Raw genomic sequence first — 8,693 nt, forward strand, 5'->3', positions numbered from 1 at the left:
CATAAAAGCAAAAGATTTTCCAGAAAGTTCAAAGGGTATGATTACCTGGGAAGCGTAGATAGCGCGAACTTCTTCAACGTTAGGGTTTGGAATGTGTTCGTGTTCACCAGACCGTGTGGTGGATTGGAGCTTTAGAGCAGGTTGAAGAACATTGGAAGATGAAGCCATCGGACGAGTTTTGAGAAATTCAGATTTGAAAAGTTTGAAGATGTTGGTTCCTTTGTTTGATGAAGAAGACGGAGAAATAGGAATGAGAAGTTGTAAAAAGAGTGCAAGTCCAAAGTATTTAAAGGTTTAACGGAAATCCTTTTTAAATCTTTTGGGTAAAACCCAAAGGACACGTGGCGAATGATGATTTAATCCAATGGCGGTCGAAAGATTCAGCCTTACTCCTAGTATATAGGAGTAATGATCAGGAAGTAAGGTCAAGGACGTGGGAATGTAAGTTATGAGAAGACATTTTGAGAATGACAAGACGTTTCGGAAACAGAGATTATCAATGATTATGACGTTTAGTCAGTAGTCTTGGAACTATCAAAAATTTAATAAGAGACGAAATCTTATGATGGCAAAAAACGCCTATTTCTGTTGATCTTCGAAACAGGCATTTATTGGGGGCAATTTGTTAGCTGAAGATTTCGTTGAACAAATATATGTGCTTCGAAGGAGTGTATGATCGAAGGCAAGGTGGTTACTGATGACCATCTCTGAGAAATATAAAATGGCTACTGATGGCCATGTTTCGATAGCAAGAAACGTCTAAGTTTTTTATGAAGGTGATGGCTACTGAAAGCTATTGGAAGGACATATCCTCGAAGACTTAGACAAAATTTATAAATTTGCTTAAGTATTATTATTTAGCGTGTTTGTTAGTAAGTGTTTATTAACATACTGCCACGCGTCGAAGATGGACTCAGGCGGGAAGATTTGAAATTCGAAGATAGTTGCGTAACTGCTTATTCACAGATGTCATCGCTGGAAGTTCTTATGAGAAACGTGGCAGCGGATTAGCGTAGGGCCGTTATGGTCGAAACTAGTATAAATAGGAGTTTTTTATGATAGAATTCCGGGTGTTCATTTTGTACAAATCACTCACATATTTACTCAAGTATCAAGCGTTAACGAGAACGAGTTCGCTGAGAAAATGTACGTATGACACCACCATCTTAATACATGAGTATTATCTTTTATTGCTTTTCGTTTTCGAATATCTTTAAATTCTTGCATTCTATTTACTTCTTGTTATTTACATTACTGTATCTTTACTTTCATGTTATTTACTTTCATGTTATTTACTTTCATGTTATTTACTTTCATGTTATTTACTTTCATGTTATTTACTTTCATATTATTTACTTTCAAGATCTTTAACAGTTTTATGTTTTAAGATTCTTTACATTTAAACAGAATTGCATGTTACGTTATCTGCGTTGTTTACATTTTAAAGTCATAATCACATATAATCAAGTCATCACTAAAAGTGTATGTTTTCAATCGAATAACATTTGTCGAAGACAACGAATCATGAACATGGTTCTAAAGAATATTGATAACAATCTAATTGACTATGTGTCCTAGGATCAATCTAGTCGATCCTGCGAGTAACCAAATCATATTTATTATAGTTTGGAGGACTAGCGGTTGTTTACCGGAAATCACCGTAAACAGTGAGACATTAACTTTTTTAGTTCTGCGTTGTTGTTCTTCTTATACCAACCTTTCACAAATTATGTTTACTGTTTTTGTAATCTATAGAAAGTTTTCTTTGATTAACAACACTGGAATGTTATTCCAAAAAATGACAACAATTTGGGTTCAAGATTTGTGTTCTTAAATAATCATATAAATGAATATTTATTTTATTTATCTACTTTTTATACCATAAACAAATACAAGCAATATCTACCATTTGATCTTCCTCAAGATTCAATGAAACAAAGATCCAACATTTGATCTTCACTGATAGTGATGATGATGAATTAGATTCAAAATTTGTTATATATTTTTATGTTAATATTTTTTGTAAACAATGTAATATTCCGAGAGGTATGTGATGCTAGTTTTGAAAATATAAAAATGTTGTTGCTGAGGATCAAACCAACAATCATTTCAATTATCTACTCGATTAATCAAAATACACCTCCAAAACCCAAACTTTCACCATTAAGTCACACACGCACACAAATCCTTCTCGTTAAATCACAAGTTCCATGTTCCATTGGAGAATCCATCCATACATTGAGTTGTTGATGGGTTGTTAATACACTTACCAAATTTTTTTGCAATTCCACTTAATATTAAATTTGTAATTTAGTTAAGGTTTTTTCTTTACCCACCTCCCTATTGGGGGTCACCCCCAGCGAAATCCCCAACTTACCCCTGCTTCGGAGATGCATCTCCGAAGTAATTTTTTTTATAGATTTTATTAGACTTCGGAAATGCATTTCCGAAAACACCAAAAAATTGGTGTTTTCGGAGATGCATTTCCGAAATGCATGAAAATTCAAAAAATTTACAATCAGGTAACCTTTCGGAAAAGTGTTCATATACCATTTTCCCTCCTTCACTATTTCATCACTTTTCTCCAAAACAAACCCAAACCCTCTCCAAAACTTCCATTAAAATCAAACCATTTTTCGTCTCTTAATTATTCACCATTACAGGACAAAAATTGTAATCGCATTGATAGTAAATTGAGAAGTCTCTTAAATGATAGTAAATGCAAAACGAGTTGTAATCAACCTGATTTGAAATTTTGAAGTGCCTTTTCTTCCTACTTAAAAGCCTGCTCTCTCACCCATTTTTCCTCCATATGTTGCAGCTCCGGTTGTTCGTCCACCTGTTGCAGTGCCGTTTGTTCCATCTGTTACAGCGTCGGTTGTTACTCCATCTGTTGCTGCGCCAGTTGCTTCCTTGAGTTCGGCTCCGATTTCCATCAAGAGCCTGACTGCCGAAGTTAAACAGAAGGCTACTCTAGAGTCGGCTCCATCGTCTCAGAAGGCGGTTAGGTTCCCTAACCGACCTGGTTACGATCAATTGGGAAGGAAAATTCAAGTTCGTGCTAATCATTTTCAGTTGCGAGTGGCTGATAAGGATCTACACCACTATGATGTAAGTATAGTTTGCTCATAAGTTTTTTGAACTTTAAGTGTATAGTTTTTGTTGTTGTTTATTATGTTGGTAAGTTACAATGTGGTATGGATTTCTAGAGGATGAGGACTTTCTAACCTGTTGCAGCGTCTCCTCCATCGTCTTTCTAACCTCATTCTTTTATCATCAGGATCGGGACTTTTCAAATTCCCACTCATATGAGAGTCAATCGGGTTAAACTTGACTAAAGCACGTTTCATATATATGAATGTACTGTACTCATTAACTGTACTCATACAGTATCCTACAAGATATTTTACAACATGTTTAAATGATAACAACTGTGTTAACAAAAGGGCAACAATTTCTACACCTCTTGGTAAAAACATTGGATGAATAATCAAAACAAACCCTAAATTAGGTGTATTTTCCCATTAGGGTTTCATGATCATGAGAGTAATATGAGGGTTTCATGATCATGAGAGTAATGTGAGTGGAATGTAAGAACAAAAAAAACAGTAAAAGTAAAGAAAGTGTAATTACCGGGAATATGAAAAGGAGGAGGTAGGTGAACAAGGGTTGGGTTTGGTTCAGTGATGTTGAGTTCAATGACCGGGGGCCGACGTTATCAAAATGTTGACTCATCCTCACCTACCCGTGTTTAACAATATGTAACTTTAATCTTATGTAATGTGATCGATGTAATCTTCATCCGATTAAATAAAGCGAATCGTTCTTGTTTGTTATTTTTCTTCTGTCCAGACCTTATTTCGGAAGTGCGTTTCCGAATTCCTCCAAGGGGGGTGAATTCGGAGATGCACTTCCGAATACACCAATTTTCTGAAAAACAACTTTATTTCGGAGATGCATCTCCGAAATCAATATTTTCATTAAAATAGTCACCTTTTTAGAGATGCATTTCCGAAAACACATTTTTTTCAATAAAAGTACGTTTTCGGAAATGAACTTCCGAAACAAGGGGTATTTTTGTAAATTCACCAGAGGTGACCAAAAAGATTAGGAGGTGAGTAAAGAAATTTCCTTTAGTTAAAAGCCTATGCATTATGCACAAAAATATATATTTTATTGATTATAACTAAGTTTCCTCTATATACAAATGAAATAATATTACATCATAAACATCTAATTCCGGGCATGAGTTTTTTCAACTATGACATTATTGTTAACAACATGATAATGTTTACTAATTAAAAACCCATAGTTTTTTTACTTGTGTAGGTTGCTTTGATAAGACATCCACGGACAAGAGTTATAATATAAAAGGGACTGTGATCTTACACACAATCTAACAGCGTTAAATTAAATCAAAGAATATGAAACCTAATTTATCAAACATGCTTTAATAGCCATGGTTTTATATATTACAAGTGGAATCTGCATCATTTTAAAGTAATTTTAATCTAAAGTATACATACGATACATCATGACACTTTCACTAATATATTAGACATTAATCTATTGAGTTGATTAGGTTCTACCAAAAATCACTCCTTCCAAAGTAGAAAGTTTTATAGCAATATTTTATTTATTATTGACAATAAAAGAAAAACACTTTTTATTGATAACTTAAACAACACAATGTATTAAAGAACCTTCTCAATCGCAAGTCATGTTTCTAAGGTATAATTTTTTTAAGTTCATTTGTGAATTTTATAGGTACATATCCTTTTACTATATCATTGATATATTAAACTCCAATGTGTCATAACACCTTTCTTTTATTTTAATATATGTTTGTTATATAAGTTTCCTAACCAGCAACAAAGCTCAAAGTAATTTTTTACTACCAAACTTTTTAAATTTTCCCATGAAAATCTATAAACTATAATTGCATACACACTACAAGAAAATTTCATATTAGCTACCAAAATATTGCTACAGTTATACATTGAAGCTAATTTGAGACTGATTGGATATTCCTTAACTACCAATGAAAATTCTAGCTAATACTTATATTTTTGTAAACCGGTTCTTGATTTACTATATTTTCTATTACTTTTTATTTTATTTTTATGTTTGAAGTTAAAAATGATTTAAGAAAAAAACATAAATTTGCAAGTAATTTACAATTAAAATTAATTGAATAAAAAAATAAAAAAATCACATTTTCAATTTTACAATAAATATAAAAATTATTTTTAAAAACAATTAAATACTTTCTTGATTCAATTTTACAATTTTTTGAAACAAGTTTGTAGAAAAAAAGTATGTATAGAATTTTAATATATATTTTTTTCATTTAAAAAAAGAATTGTCCATAAAAAAAAATTCCAACTATGCGTTTCCTTTGCTATCTAGCTTCGTCTTTTCCTCTCCGATCGATCTCGCGTGCATCTCAAATCGACGTCGTATTCATCTCCGCTCCACTTCGTATTCAGCTCCGATCCACTTCGTCTGCATCTCCAATCGACGTCGTATGCATCTCCGATCGACCTCGTTTGCATCTCCGATCCACTTCGTCTGCATCTCCAATCGACGTCGTATGCATCTCCGATCGACCTCGTTTGCATCTCCGATCGACCTCGTGTGCATCTCCGATCGATGTCTCCGTCTGCAATCAACTTTGTCTCATTCTCAATTCGATCTTGTCCTAGTCATATTGATCTATTATCCTCTCTCCATTTCTAATCGATCTTCACATTCTCTCATCCTTGCTCCTATTTTCATATGAAACCCTAATCTAGCTGTTTAACATCTATAATTCATATTTTTTCTATTTCAGGTTCTTTCAGTTTTGATTTTTTTTTATCCAGTTGAAGAAAAGTAATTGAAGCTTCAAGAGTCACGAAATGCTCTAAGAGAAGTTGTGAAGCTGCTTGAACAAATCATTAGCAAGTTCCAAACTTAGAGTGCGAGCTTCAAAAAAGGTAACATGGAATTTGAAATCTAATAATGTAAATTGTTTATGTTGTATGTTTCTGTTACGTTGATGACAGGAAAAATGAAATAACTGATTAGAGCCGCTAATAATGTGTATGATATTGATGATACTATTGATAATCCATTCATTGTCTGACACGATATCTCTAATGATAATTTGAGGAAATGAAATTAATTGAATAGAATTGCTTGTGTTGGTGTCGATGTTGTCTTGAGTCTTGAAAGCATACACACTTTCAATTTAAAGTGTCGGTGCTCTATAAGATGACAATAAAAGGTAATTGACCAATAAATTGAAAGAATTGTATGTTTAAACATTGTGCAGAGTCTGCTGATGTGTATACCATAATTCAAGTCCCTATCTTTGGACTCTGGGGATTCAAGTGTATGTCTTATTCCATGTGTTTCTTCTTCTAATTTTTGAAAAAAATGGTTTCTCTTATTATTTTTCTTGATTGTGATTGCAGGTACATTATAAATGTTGGGGCTTTTACAACAATGTGTCCATCATTGCTTGGTGGAACGTTGCCTCAGGTAAAACTAATTAGAATACTCTTCCCTCTTTTTGTATTCCTTATCTTATTTCTTTACCTCAAGCTTTCGATTCGAAGCTCAAATCACTCTATTCGATTCCTCAATTTTTTACTACTCGATTTAGGTAAATTTTTACTACTCGATTTACTTGCTGTTGTTGATTTTTTTGCTCTAGGTTTGTTAGATTTTGAGATCTAAAAGTTTTTATTTGGTGCTTTTGTTTACATATCTGAGTCGATTGGTTCTCAATTTTCTTGAGATGTCGAAGTCGAAGGCCACATCGTATTGGAAATCGGTCTCAGCCTTCTCATTCTTGTTAGAATTCCGACTCTGATGCTGATACGGATTACATGTTTGATTATATTTCTCCTTCGAATTTCAAATCAATAGTTTTATTTATATATTTACTTTTTAAATTTAACAGGTGTAGAAAAAACATGAGGATGTTTTCAAATGAAGATACTGGAAAAGCATGGGATCATAGTGTCACACTGAAAAGTTATCAAGTTTTACTTGGTAAAGTATGAAACCACATTGCTTACGCTATAAGTTGTAAATTAACTGTTTATCCAAACAAGACCTTATGCTATACGTAATTATGTGATAATGTTTGGTTATGCTTAATTAAGTTGTTTATCCAAACATGGTCTAACTGTCTGATTATGGGTTTGTACAGTGAGTCAGTTTATGTAGTATGGATTCTTGAAGGGTAACAAGCCAGATTTCCATGTGGCAATGGTGCCTCAAAGAGCCAAGCCCTTTTATGCCTCTTTAGTGGACAGATTTAGGAGTGCTTATAACTCTGATGCAATCAAGGTATGCTATCTGTTTTTTGTTATACTTCAATTTATATTTCTATTATTTGATCTGATTAAAGATTTTACTTTTGATACATTGTTTGTGTATACAGTTTTACAATGCCAACGAATCACAATTTATAGTTCATCAAGTCATATTGTGAGTTTGGTTGGAGCCCTTCTTATTTTGACACACCTCTAACTTACGTTCCTAATAATGTCTAGTATATTTGTAATTTTTCAGCCTAGAGATTTTTTATCAGTAGTCATTGAAATCGGTAGTCGGGGTTTACGGTACTCACAACCCACCGACCTCTTAGGCTGGACTCTAGTAGTAGTAATGATCAAATTTATGAGCATTAAGCAAAATGGAAATCACATACTTTTGTTACCAGCCAGCTTTATGATCAAACTTAGTTTGTTATTGACTTATAGGGTCTCATTGGGAAAACCATTTTCAAACAGAACTAAGATGAATTGGACACCACTTTCAAACAGAACTAAGATGAATTGGACGCCATTTTCAAACAGAAGCGAACTCTCTGTACTCAGCTCAGCAAAACCCTCAAGGCCATCGACCCCTCCCTCGGATCTCAACAAGGTACAATACAATTTAATCTTTGGTTGCTCTTTTTTTATTCCCACACAATCGTTTCTTGTTCAGACAATGCTATTCAGGACATAATTTTAGGAGCTCCGTGGTTCAAATCAAGTCTTAGGTTATGCGCATACAATTGTCTTGCATTTCCAAAAACAATGACAATGTCAAAAGAGCTATTTTCATTATTTCTTTAAATGCATCATTCTTAGCTAGCATATTTAATTCTCTTCACCAGAATGACTCACTTGTTAACAATTAAAACAACAACGAAATCATATTTCATAGGGCCTTGTTTAAACTTAGTTTAAATTTAATTTAGATGAATGACTAAATAAGTATATCTTATAATAGAACTCTACAATTTTCTTAACTAGAATTAGAATACAAATCTCATCAATGCATGCCACTGACAACATATTTCCTCTATATACTAGTTAAAACCTTACATATATTACTATTGATTTTACATTAAATTTCATGATACACTATTCACATTTGAATTCCCATTTTGATTCATACCTGCTTTTTTTGTTTATTCTTCACGTTGTCTTCTGTCATTGTAGATGTCTCCATTCAAGTCTTTACGATTCTACTCGTTCTTGGGAGCTGCTGTTAATGCAGAAACTAGAGGAAGTTGGAAGCTCTGTCAAGGTTAAAATTTAACGCATCATATATTATAGTTATTTTGGATTAATCACATTGACTTTGGAATGAGGAGACACAAAAAATTTAGAGACATGTTGATTTGAGGTTTGTTTTTCTTTTCATTT

The 8,693-nt window shown here is 33.1% G+C and overlaps 1 long non-coding RNA gene across 1 annotated transcript; it reads left to right on the forward strand.

Moving 5' to 3' along the window:
* The first annotated feature begins 6,458 nt into the window (after nucleotides 1–6,458).
* Nucleotides 6,459–7,919, forward strand: LOC131617021 (uncharacterized). The gene is made up of 5 exons (XR_009288396.1): nucleotides 6,459–6,525; nucleotides 6,950–7,041; nucleotides 7,202–7,341; nucleotides 7,436–7,482; nucleotides 7,758–7,919. It is a non-coding gene; the product is annotated as an uncharacterized LOC131617021 (long non-coding RNA).
* The last annotated feature ends 774 nt before the right edge of the window (nucleotides 7,920–8,693 follow it).

Source organism: Vicia villosa, linkage group LG7 (genome assembly GCF_029867415.1).
Source record: "Vicia villosa cultivar HV-30 ecotype Madison, WI linkage group LG7, Vvil1.0, whole genome shotgun sequence".
Taxonomy (NCBI): domain Eukaryota; kingdom Viridiplantae; phylum Streptophyta; class Magnoliopsida; order Fabales; family Fabaceae; genus Vicia; species Vicia villosa.